Below are 11,617 nucleotides of genomic sequence, written 5' to 3'. Positions count from 1 at the left end.
CAGGAGGATCGCTTGAACCTGGGAGGCAGAGGTTGCAGTGAGCCGAGATCATACCACTGCACTCCAGCCTGGGCAACAGAGTGAGAGTCCGTCTTTAAAAAAAAAAGAAAAAAAAAAAAAAAAGAATACTCTTTTCAATAAAGGGAACAGGGAAAACTGGATATCCACATGAAGGATCAGATTAAAACCCTATCTTTCACCACACACAAAAATCAACTCAACAGGGATTAAAGACTTAAGCATAAGTCCCAAAATTTAAAACGTATTAGAAAAAACATAGGGGAAATTTTTCAGGACATTAGTCTAGGCAATAATCTTACGGCTAAAACTCCAAAAGCACAGCCAACAAAAACAGACAAATGGGACAAGATGAAAATAAAGCTTCTGCACACCAAACAAAACAATCAGAGTGAAGAGAATCTGTAGAATTTGCAAACTATTCATTCAACAAGGGATTAATATCTAAAATATACAAGGAACTCAGCTCAACAGCAATAAAACAAATAATCCCATTAAAACATGGGCAAATGATCTGAACAGGTATTTCTCAAGAGAATACATACAAACGGCCAATAAGTACATGAAAAAAATGTTTCAACATTACTAACCATCAGGGAAATGCAAATCAAAAACCACAATAATTTATCATGTCATATCAGTTAGAATGGCTATTATCAAAAAGATAAAAAATAAATGTTGGTGAGGCTGTGGAAAAAAAGAGAACTCTTAAATACTGGTGGTGGGAATGTAAATTAGTGTAACCATTATGAAAAACTGTATGGGAATTTCTCAAAAAAACAAAAATAGAACTGTCACATGATCCAGCAAGGCCACTGCTGAGGATTTGCCTAAAGGAAAGGAAAACAGTATATGAAGGGGATTCCTGCACTCTTCTGTTTATTTCAGTGCGATTCACAATAGCCAAGGTATGGAGTCAACCTAAGTGTACCTCAACAAATGAACAGATTTTAAGATGTGGTGTATATATACACAACGAAATACTATTCAGCCATAAAAAAGAATGAAATCTTGTCATTTGCAACAACATGGATGAAATTGTAGGTTATTATGTTAAGTGAAATAAGCCAGGCATGGAAATATAAATATCTCATGCTCTCACTCATATGTGGGAGCTTAAAAAAGTGGATCTCATGGAGGTAAAGTAGAATTATAGTTACCAGAGGCCGGGAGGGGCAGGGGGATGAAAAGAGGTTAGTTAATGAGTACAAACACACAGTTAAATAGAAGGAATAAGTTCTAGTGTACAATAGCACAGTAGGGTGAGTATAGTTAACAACAATTTATTACTTCAAAATAGCTAGAAGAAAAAATTTGAAATGTTCCCAAAGCAAAGAAATGACAGATGTTTGAAATGATGGATATTCCAAATAGCCTATTAGACTATTACACATTGTATACATGTATCAAAATAGCACATATACCTCAAATATGTACAGTTATTATGAATCAACTTAAATCTTTTTAGCAAAAAGATATATGGGGCCTGTACAGCCTAAAATAACTACCTGACTCTTTATAGAAAAAGTTTGCTGACCCCTGATTCACTAGTGATTCTATAGGTTTGCATGAAATTTTAAAAAAATCTTTAAAATGAGTTCTTCATATTAAAAAATGTAATATTTTGAATTATCTTGGGGGCAGTTAGGGGGCATCAAATTTATTACCAGCCATCTGTCAATATTTGCATCTCACTGAACAAGTACCATTTGCTTTGTTATGAACATCATACTTCTATATAACTCAGAAATCTTTGTGCTCATTCTAAGTATTTTACAGTTTTTCCTAACAATAGTGTAGTCTATATGCCCCCAGTCTAATTTTCTGGGTTTATATATTTATTTAAAGGTATTAGATTTAATATGCAAGCCCTGGCCCTTAAATCCTAGGAAATCCTGCACCCATTGAGATGTAATTAACAACTCCTCCCTTAAGCACTACTAACAGAATGCTGTTGGTGTTAACTCTCCCCAAGAGGTTGGGAATAACAGAAGTAATTGGCTGTTTCTACCATGTGAATGTCTCCCTGGCTGTTTTTCTCCATAAACAGAGATTTCACACGTTGTCATTTTGCCAGCCACTCCCACCCTACCTTCATTGACGACTTCTTAGTTCTAGGGATCCCACATACCTTTATCCCACCCCCAAAGAACACTAAAATTTGTCAGAGCTGTTTTGCCCTGTTTTATCCAGACTCTTCCATCTAAGGTCAAGGTGGTAGTGGTCAGAGGAGTTGACTTTCATAACCTAAATAAAACCATTGATGTGTTTTTCTAAATAACAGTCATCTCACTTAAATGTCCATTTTTACCTGAGGAAGAACCGGCAAGAGCTTTGAAATGATAGTTTTTCTTAACGTACTCTGGATCAAATTCTTAGTACTCCAACCACCACAAAAGCATAGAAACAAAGAAAGTTGAGCTCAGGAATTTGAGACCAGCCTGGGCAACATAGTGAGACCCCATCTCTACAAAAAATTTAAGAATTAGCCAGGTGTGGTGTTGCATGCCTGTATCCCAGCTACTTGGGAGGCTGGGGTCGGAGGATGGCTTGAGCCTGGAAGGTTGAGGCTGCAGTGAGCAGTGCTCATGTCTCTGCACTCTAGCCTGGGCAACAAGGTGAGACCCTGTCTCAAAAAAGGAATAGTATAGTAAAATATATGCCTTCCCCACTCCTGAGCAAATATTGTGGCATTTTTTTTCCTTTTTCTATATTAGCATATATAGTATACATAAATTAGACTAAGTACTTTTATACTTTAGAGGCAAAATACAAACTATTAGCATATATATCAAATTTTAAAATGTTATTAAATCCCCAATTAGAGAAACATTTTCTTCTGATAATAGCAGCTCATTTTAAAGTATATTATGTATTTCCAAAAAGTTAAGATGAATTAGACCAATGACATCTGTATCAAATGACACAAACGATCATAAATCAGAATCATTAAAAATAAGACAAAAATGAAAGAGTAAAGGAAAATGGGGGAAGGAATTTTAGTGTTGTCATTATTGTAACTGCCCAATGGGTTCTTCCTGCCCACTGCACAAACTAAACTCACCAAGACCATGACATTGCAGTAAAACAGTTTGATATGAGGCCAGCCATGCCACGTGGGAGACAAAGCTATTATTCAAATCAATCTCCCTGAAGGCTCAGAGGTTAGGGGTCTTTCAAAGATAGTTTGGTGGGCAGAGAGCTACAGTAGAAGGCATGCTGACTGGTTGGTTTGGAGATGAAATCATAGGGAATCAAACCTGTCCTCTTGTGATGAGTCAGTTTCTGGGTTGGGGGTCCACAGGGCTGGTTGGTGGGTCCAGGTGGGGCCATTCGGTTGTCAGAAATGCAAAAACCCGAAAAGACATTTTAAAAGGTCAATCTTAGGCTCTACAATAGTGACATCAACTACAAGATTAATTGGAGAAGTTGCACATCTTATGACCTCCAGAATAATGACTGGTAATTATTTAGAATTCAGGCCCGTCTCATCCTCCTAATTTGGTAGCCTTTCAGTAGTTTTACAAGGGCAGTTTAGTTTTTGAGAAGGGCCATTATTTAAACTATTAAACTATAGACTAAATTTCTCCCAAAGTTTTAATAGCTTGGCCCACACCCAGGAGTGAGCAAAGACAGGCAGCCTATCAGGCTAGAAGATGGAGTCAGCCGTGTCAGATTTCTCTTATTGTAATAATTTTGCAAAGGTGGTTTCATTATAAAATTCTATTGAGCAGAGCATCTCCTTTGATTCTCACAGCCTCCCCTGGAGAAGATAGGAGCCATGGCAGTATTGTCATTTTATAGACAAAATAACTGTGGCACACAGAGGATAGATGATTTGCTCCAGTCCAGAGAGTTTGAAGTGGCAGGTCCAGGTCTGGAAATTACATCATCCATCTAGAAGCCCAAAGCTCATTCTTTTGTATCATGCCACCTACAGGTTACAGAAATAATTTTAACGTGTAATACAGGTGTAACTAGCAATATGCTTTTAGAACTGTCCAGCAGATATAACACCTTTAGCACTGAGATCCTGGAATTTAAGTTGATTAAAAATCTGTAATAAAACTTCAGCACTCCGGAGAAAGACCCTAAAACATCAAGACCTGCAGATGACAGAAGCAAAAAGTCTCTATAATTACAATCTGCCCTCTATTCATAGCCCCTGACTCCTTAAGTCTCTTACCACTTCACAGCACCCACTACCACCCCCCGGCTGCACAATCCCCAACACTGGGTCTGGAATCCTATTAATGTGAAGCTGTAGGACTCAAACCTACCTAGTTCAAGGGACTATGACTGTTGCATCATCCCTCCCATTTAAATCACAGCAGCAGCCGAAATCTTGAGGCCAATGATTAAGCCCTCCAGCTATTAACTTGATAATCTGGCTACTAAATCCTTTTAACTGCACTGATTTTCAACACAGGAACATCCTTACTTCCAGCTGGGCTATCATCCCAGGCCATTTCCCTTTCTAAATCGCTGCTACATTTCTCCCTGCGTGCCTGCCTGTACCCTATATACAGGATCAGCTCATAGTAAATCTATTAGCAATATAGGAAACATCTCACAGAGAATGAATTTTACTGATATCATGCAGTAACTGTCAGTCATAGCTGCTCCTTTGCCCTCGTGCTGGCTACATAAAATAAATTAACATATTGGCCAGTGTTCTTATTGTTTGTGTTCTTTGAATAGTTTGTATTATTTTTATCATGGTTATCTTTGAGATACATATATGGAGAGACAAAGAATAAGCACAGTTTCAACTTCTTTTATGAAGCAACCTACCTATGATTATATTCTTGAAAATAAATTATTGCTAGATTATTTGGAGCTAGCTGTGGGAAAAGAATCTAAAAGAGGCTAACTCTTAATGATTTGGAAAGCAATTGTCTTCTTATAATTTCAAAGGGAAGAAGGAATTCTCTGAAGAAGTGTTTTTAGGAGATGCTTCTTTTCTAATTTCCTCCACTCAAAAAATTATTCTAAAAAAAGAAATTCAAGTTTCACTCAAATCAGCATCAAAACTGTTTTTTCAAACTTCTTTCAAACATTTTAAAACTCTTGAACTCCATCCTCTCTATAGAGCTATTTCTTTTGTTCTTACCAGTTTCTCAAATGCCTAAGTCTCACAGATTGGAGACTTGTATTAGATATTAATAGAGAACAATTTTATGTCAATTTTAAGAGGAAGTATCTTTGTCAATATGTGGAAGCAAGAATAAATTTCATGAAATCAAATATTTTTAACAATTATTACGTTTTCACATTTGTGTAGCCAAACTACAAAACCTAAGTCAGGCGCCTTCATCTGGTATATCTCAGCTTTTCCTATGTGGCTACTTTCACAGTGAAAAATAATTGAATTAGATATATATATACACACACACACACACACACACACATATATATGCGCACACACACACACAAAATTCAGATTTATGCCTGAAAATTCATCTCACAAATGTGTGTGTGTGTGTGTGTTTTTAAGTTAGACGAGTAGTTTGGGTTAAGGGTGGCCCACTGTTTTCTTTAAAATTTATCAAAAAGGAAATTTAAGTAAAGGAAGAATAAGCAAATGTAAACAGAGAGGAAGGAAAAGTAATTCTGCCAGAAAAGATGACCCATTTTATTAGGTAAGGTTTACACCCAGAAGAAAAGAAATAGACATTGTAGGGGTAGGTCCAAAGTAGTAAAGATACACACTTTGTGTATTTCCAGACTGTAACTGTGGGTATCAACTCTCCACAGACTTACATTGAGATCATCAGGCCTCTAACTGCAGGCACCAAAGTTGCTTTTGATAGCGGCAGAAGACAAATTCCAAGGCAAACAGGGATGGGTCCCTGGTGAAACCTGACCTTCAAGCCAACGACAGCCTGAAGCCTGAAAACCAAGCTGCCACTTCCACGTGGAGTCCAAGACCAGAGTAAGAACTTTGAATACTTTTAGCCAATCAAATGGTGCCTTTTCCAGTCCCACCCATAGACCAGTTAGCATGAACTCCCCCATTCTGAGCCCATAAAAACCCCTGACTCAGCCTCACAGCTACCTGCTTTCTGGTCCCCTCTCACACAGAGGGCTACCCACTTTGGGTCCCCTCTTGTGTTGAGAGCTTTTCTGTTGCTCAACAAAACTCTTCTCTGTCTTGCTCACTCTCTGGTGTCCACCTACCTCATTCCTCTTGGTTGGGGGGCAAGAACTCAGAAGTCCCCCAACAGTGGGCGTGAAAAGAGCTATAACACTGTACCCCCTGTCCCACTCAGTGAGAGCAGCAGAGGAGAAAAAGCTGCTGGGTACCACACACCCCAATTCGCTGAACTGCTGGTGGTAAGAACAAGCTGTGACACAGCCTGTTTGCCAAAGCAGTAGGCAACAAGAACAAATGAGAGCTGTTAACACTTCCTGGGGGCTCAGACCGCAGAACTCCCTGAGCAAAAGCTGTACCATCCCTTGGGGCTCTGCAGTTGGCACTGCTGAATTCCCGTTATCTAAATGCTGGCCCCCAAAGCAGAAGCTGGCTGCAGCATGCCCAGACCAGCCACAGGCTGAGTGCAGAGCCATGGCACACATAAGATCCAGGCCAGTAGCTCAAGTCAAGTACACCCTGCCAGGCTGAATGGGCAGGGTGAACCCAGTGGGCCCAAGTGAAGCCCTGGCAGAAGCATTGCTGGCCATGGAGATTTCCAGCTGGTGAAGCGGCACTGAAAGAATTCTGTCATCTCCTCCCCCAATACAAGGGATCCAGGGCTCACCTGGGGTCCAACAATTACTCTTGTAAGCACTTTTATTGGGTGTCCAGAAAATCAGTGACCTAAATTTAGAAGCTCAAGTCAGGCCTGTAAATTACTCCCAGGCACTCTGCAACTGAGAATACCTGGAGCAAGTGGAACAAAGTTCCCATTGATATGAAGACTGACTGCCAACCAAACTGGTCTTCTTAGACCCTGGCCAGCTTCTGAACAATGAAACCACGCCCATCCTTCACTGTGGTTTCTTCCTCAGCCCTCTTGCTACCATTTTGCTAATTTCAGCTCTGGGCCCCAGGCATCTAGCCTCCTCCTTTTGCAGCATTGCAAGCTTCCCATCTTACATTCTCTTTATCCAGTCGCACCAAAAGTCTTGTTCTCTTATTTTCTTTCATGATAGCCTGAATGACTCTTCAGGAAGAGCTTCACTTACCCATAAAACATTCAAATCATAAGCAACAAAAAAGTGGTTCCCCATCCATGGGATGGTTGGAGGTTGCAGGGACAGGGGAAATTTACATGGCTGTCTTGAAAAAAACATAACCCCCTCTTTGAGTTTGTCTTTTAAAAATATTTTTACTGATAAATTATAATTGTATGCATTTATGGGGTAAACCATTCTTTGACTCTTTCTTACAGAAGAAATCCTGCAGAAAGGAAAATAGTTTCTATTGCTATCAAACTACATCCAACACTCATCCAGATTCTGCTATAGATACTAAGATTTTCCAAACATGCACCCAACTTGTGAGCAACAGTTGAATTAGCATTTCGTGCACACAGTTTCAACATTTTGCTCTTCATTATAGGAATACCATGGAAACTGGTGAGGCAGGGAAGAATAGAGAGAAAAGTGAAAAAGAGAGAAAGCTACCATGTTATTGAACTACAGATGGTGCATCCACACCACAAGACTCAAAAGATTAAAAAAATTGACTGTTGTGCAGGAAAGCGGTGGGAAGAGGAGAGGGAAAGGAACCTGGGGAGAGCTTTCTGTGTGAGTGGAAGGAGGCAGCGTTTCTCTTTGAAAAGCGGATGAAGGTTAAGCCCTTGGGGAACTCGGATGATTCTCTTTCATGAACAAGCACATCTTAAACGCAGCTCCCTTGAGAAGTGGCATCACCATTTCATTTCATTTCATGCTCAAGGTCACGAAAATGCTCCAAAAATAAGTTTGAAGCAGGAGCAAAAGGGAAAGAAGCAAAAAAGCAGCTTTGACAACAAAATGATTATGTGAACAGGTAGGTACATTGTGCAGTAGCTCGCGGCTCTTATCCTACCAGGTCAGTCATTTAGTCCCTGCGGATATGGCCTTTGAGCCTCTTTCTTCCCCTAATGACTCAGCCTGTTTTCAATGGCTGCTCCCTCATGGGAAGGAAGATGACAGAGGACAGACACAGTAATCAGAGAAATTAGTTTTGGAAGATCATATAATACCAATCCTAATACAAAAGGACACAGTTCAAAGAAAAACAGAGTCTGGTGTTTCTTCAGGGTCACCGACAGAGGCCCTGGACAAGCAGTGTCATAGTGAACCTGGAGTGTTTTAGAGAATGCAGCAGAAATGGCCCCCGTACATTAAATGCCTCAGATACCTAAACCAAATTTGAGGTTTCTTTGATGCATTTACTTCTCAGTCTTTATTCCAACACCAAATCCTATTCTTTTTCCTGAAGCTTCATTGATAACAATTTCTACCCCTTTACTCCATTTCTGTCCAGGATGCAGTTCAGTGACATCCTCACTGCTGTTTGCCACATCTCTACAAATAGACTCCTGATCTCTGGTAACCTATCAACTTCAGTCCAGTCTGTGTGCCATTGCCAGATCTGTCTTTCTAAACCACCATTTATTTTAAAAACTTGTTCCAGTCTGAGCGTGGTGGCTCACGCCTGTAATCCCAGCACTTTGGGAGGCCAAGGCGGGCAGATCACCTGAGGTCAGGAGTCCGAGACCAGTCTGACCAACATGGAGAAACCCCATCTCTACTAAAAATACAAAATTAGATGAGCATGGTGGTACATGCCTGTAATCCCAGCTACTCAGGAGGCTGAGGCAGGAGAATCACTTGAACTCAGGAAGCAGAGATTGCAGTGAGCTGAGATTGTACCATTGTATTCCAGCCTGGGCAAGAGCAAGACTGTCTCAAAAAATAAATAAATAATAAATTTAAAAAAAACACTTGTTCCATTGATAACTCTTCTGGCTGTTTAATCAAACTGTGCCTCTCCATTCATTCTTTCCCACTAATACAAAAATATGCTTTGGTTTCTCTTTATACTGTAGCATAGTAACAGTCTGTTCTCTTGAACATATTGGCTTCTCCAGCTACTGCTGTACTTACCTCTTCTCTAGCCCCACTGTTACCAGAAAGGAGAACTGATCCATACCCCAAGAGAGGTTCTTGACTCTTGCACAAGAAAGAATTTAGGGCGAGTCCAAAGTAGAAAGCAAAAGCAAGTTTATTGTGAAAGTAAAGGGATAAAAGAATGGCTATTCCCTAAGCAGAGGAGCCCCGAAGTTGCCCTTCAACTTCAAGTTGCCCAACAATGCTGGTTGCCCATTTTTATGGTTATTTCTTGATTATATCCTAAAAAAGGGGGTGGATTATTCAGGCCTCCCCTTTTTAGGCCACATAAATTAACTTCCTGATACTGCTATGGCATTGGTAAACCACCATGGCACTGATGGGAGTGTAGCAGTGAGGACAACCAGAGTTCACTCTCATCACTATCTTGGTTTTGGTGAGTTTTGGCCAGCTTCTTTACTGCAACCTGTTTTATCAGCAAGGTCTTTATGACCCGTATCTTGTGCCAACCTCCTATCTCCCCCTGTGGCTTAGAATGCCTAACCATCTGGGAATGCAACCCAGTAGGTCTCAGCCTTATTTTATCCATCCCCTGTTCAAGATGGAGTTGCTCTGGTTCAAATGCCTGTCACACCACTACCCTGATCTCCAGAGGCTCTGCCTATTGAGACCATCTGCCTCCTACTTGTCAAAACCAATAGCAGAGATTCCAGTCTTCCTTTCTGGGATCTTCGTGTAGCTTTTAACACAGATAACCTTACTTTCCTGTAAACTCTCTCCTGCTAACTTTGAGATTACACTCTTGATTCCTCTTTCCCCTTAAATTTTTATTTTCTGCCTTCTTTTCTGGCTTCCCTTTTCCTGCTACTCAAACTTACCAGGTTCCATCTTTGGATGTCATCTTTCCTGGTGCCTAACCCAATACTCTTCCTTGCACATAGGAGCCCTTCAATAAATGCAGGTTATGATTTACAGATTTTTTGACACAAATTTTATGATTTTTTGCAATTTTGTCATTCGTCTATACCAAAGTTCTCTGTTGCTTGCAGGATAAATTTCACTTTCCTCAGCCTAGAATTAAAAGCCTTCTGCCATCTGTTCCTCCCACCCGTTACACCTCCCCATCTCTGGGCTCAGATTTTGCTCAAGTAGTTTCTTCTTCTAGATATACCCTCTTACCCTCTCCCACCTTCATTCCTACACAAAGCATCTCCAACCTCTACAAGGGTCCAAATTCTTTTTTCAAAGGCAAGCCTGACCATCCAAAATTATAGCCATTTTTCCCCCTCAAGACTTCCCATCTTTTCTATAACTCATTTAGATGCATATCTCCATGGTCACTTAACTGTTTGGGGAGGGATCTGGGAAAGGAAGATGGGTATACATGTATGGAGTGGGATGGTGTTTGGGGGTGTGAAGGAATGCAAGTGTATGCATGCACATGGGCCTGTGCTGAGCTTCCCTAAGGGCAGACTGAACTCCTTAACTGCTTATGGACACCTATTGTCAAATATAGCAGCAGATATCTACTTGGGGCTCAATACACAGTAGAAACGGATTTTAAGCTGTCAATCTTTACTCTGTGTGCTTCATCCCGAAGGTATTAGAACTCCCGCAAATCACCACATACGCCCCAAAACAAACCTTTGAGTATGCCATGTGTGGCATGAGGTCCCCTGAGGAATTAAATCATCCAATGACTCCCTCTCAAAAACTAACCCATCAATAGATAAATGGAAAAACATATGGTATATATACATGCAATAAAATCTTTTTCGGTCATAAAAAGGAATTAAGTTGACAATATATGCTGCAGTATGAATGAACCTTGAAAACATTAGCCTTAGTAGGCTGGGTACAGTGGCTCACATCTGTAATTCCAGCACTTTGGGAGGCCGAGGCAGGTGGATCACCCAAGGCCAGGAGTTCAAGACCAGTCTGGCCAACATGGTGAAAACCCATCTCCACTAAAAATACAAAAATTAGCTTGATGTGGTGGTGCACACCTGTAGTCCCAGCTACTTGGGAGGCTAAGGCACAAGAATTGCTTGAACCTGGAGGCAGAGGTGGCAGCAAGCCAAGATCACACCACTGCACTCCAGCCTGGGCAACAGAGTGAGATTCTGTCTCAAAAAAAAAAAAAAAAAAAAAAGGAATGAAAGAAAACATTATGCTTAGTGAAATAATCCAGACACCAAAGGACAAATATTATTCTATTTCTACAAGCTACCTGGAAGAGGCAAGTTTAGAGACAGAAAATAAAGTAGAGGTTACCAGGGGCTGGAGAGTGGGAGAAAGGAAGAGTTATTGTTTGACAAGCATTGAGGTTTGGTTGGGGATGTTGAAAAAAGTTTTGGGTATTGACAGTGGTCATGGTTACATAACATTGTAAATGCATTTAGTGCCACTGAAAGTATATTCACAAATTACTAAAATTATAATTATGGTATGTGTTATATATATTGGTTATAAAAATATTATATATTAATGATATATAATATAACACATATTTAATATACAATTTAATATACAATTA

This window comes from Mandrillus leucophaeus, unplaced genomic scaffold, assembly GCF_000951045.1.
Source record: "Mandrillus leucophaeus isolate KB7577 unplaced genomic scaffold, Mleu.le_1.0 Scaffold221, whole genome shotgun sequence".
Taxonomy (NCBI): Eukaryota; Metazoa; Chordata; class Mammalia; order Primates; family Cercopithecidae; genus Mandrillus; species Mandrillus leucophaeus.
The sequence above is the reverse complement of the archived record's forward strand: the minus strand, read 5'-3'. Positions refer to the sequence as shown.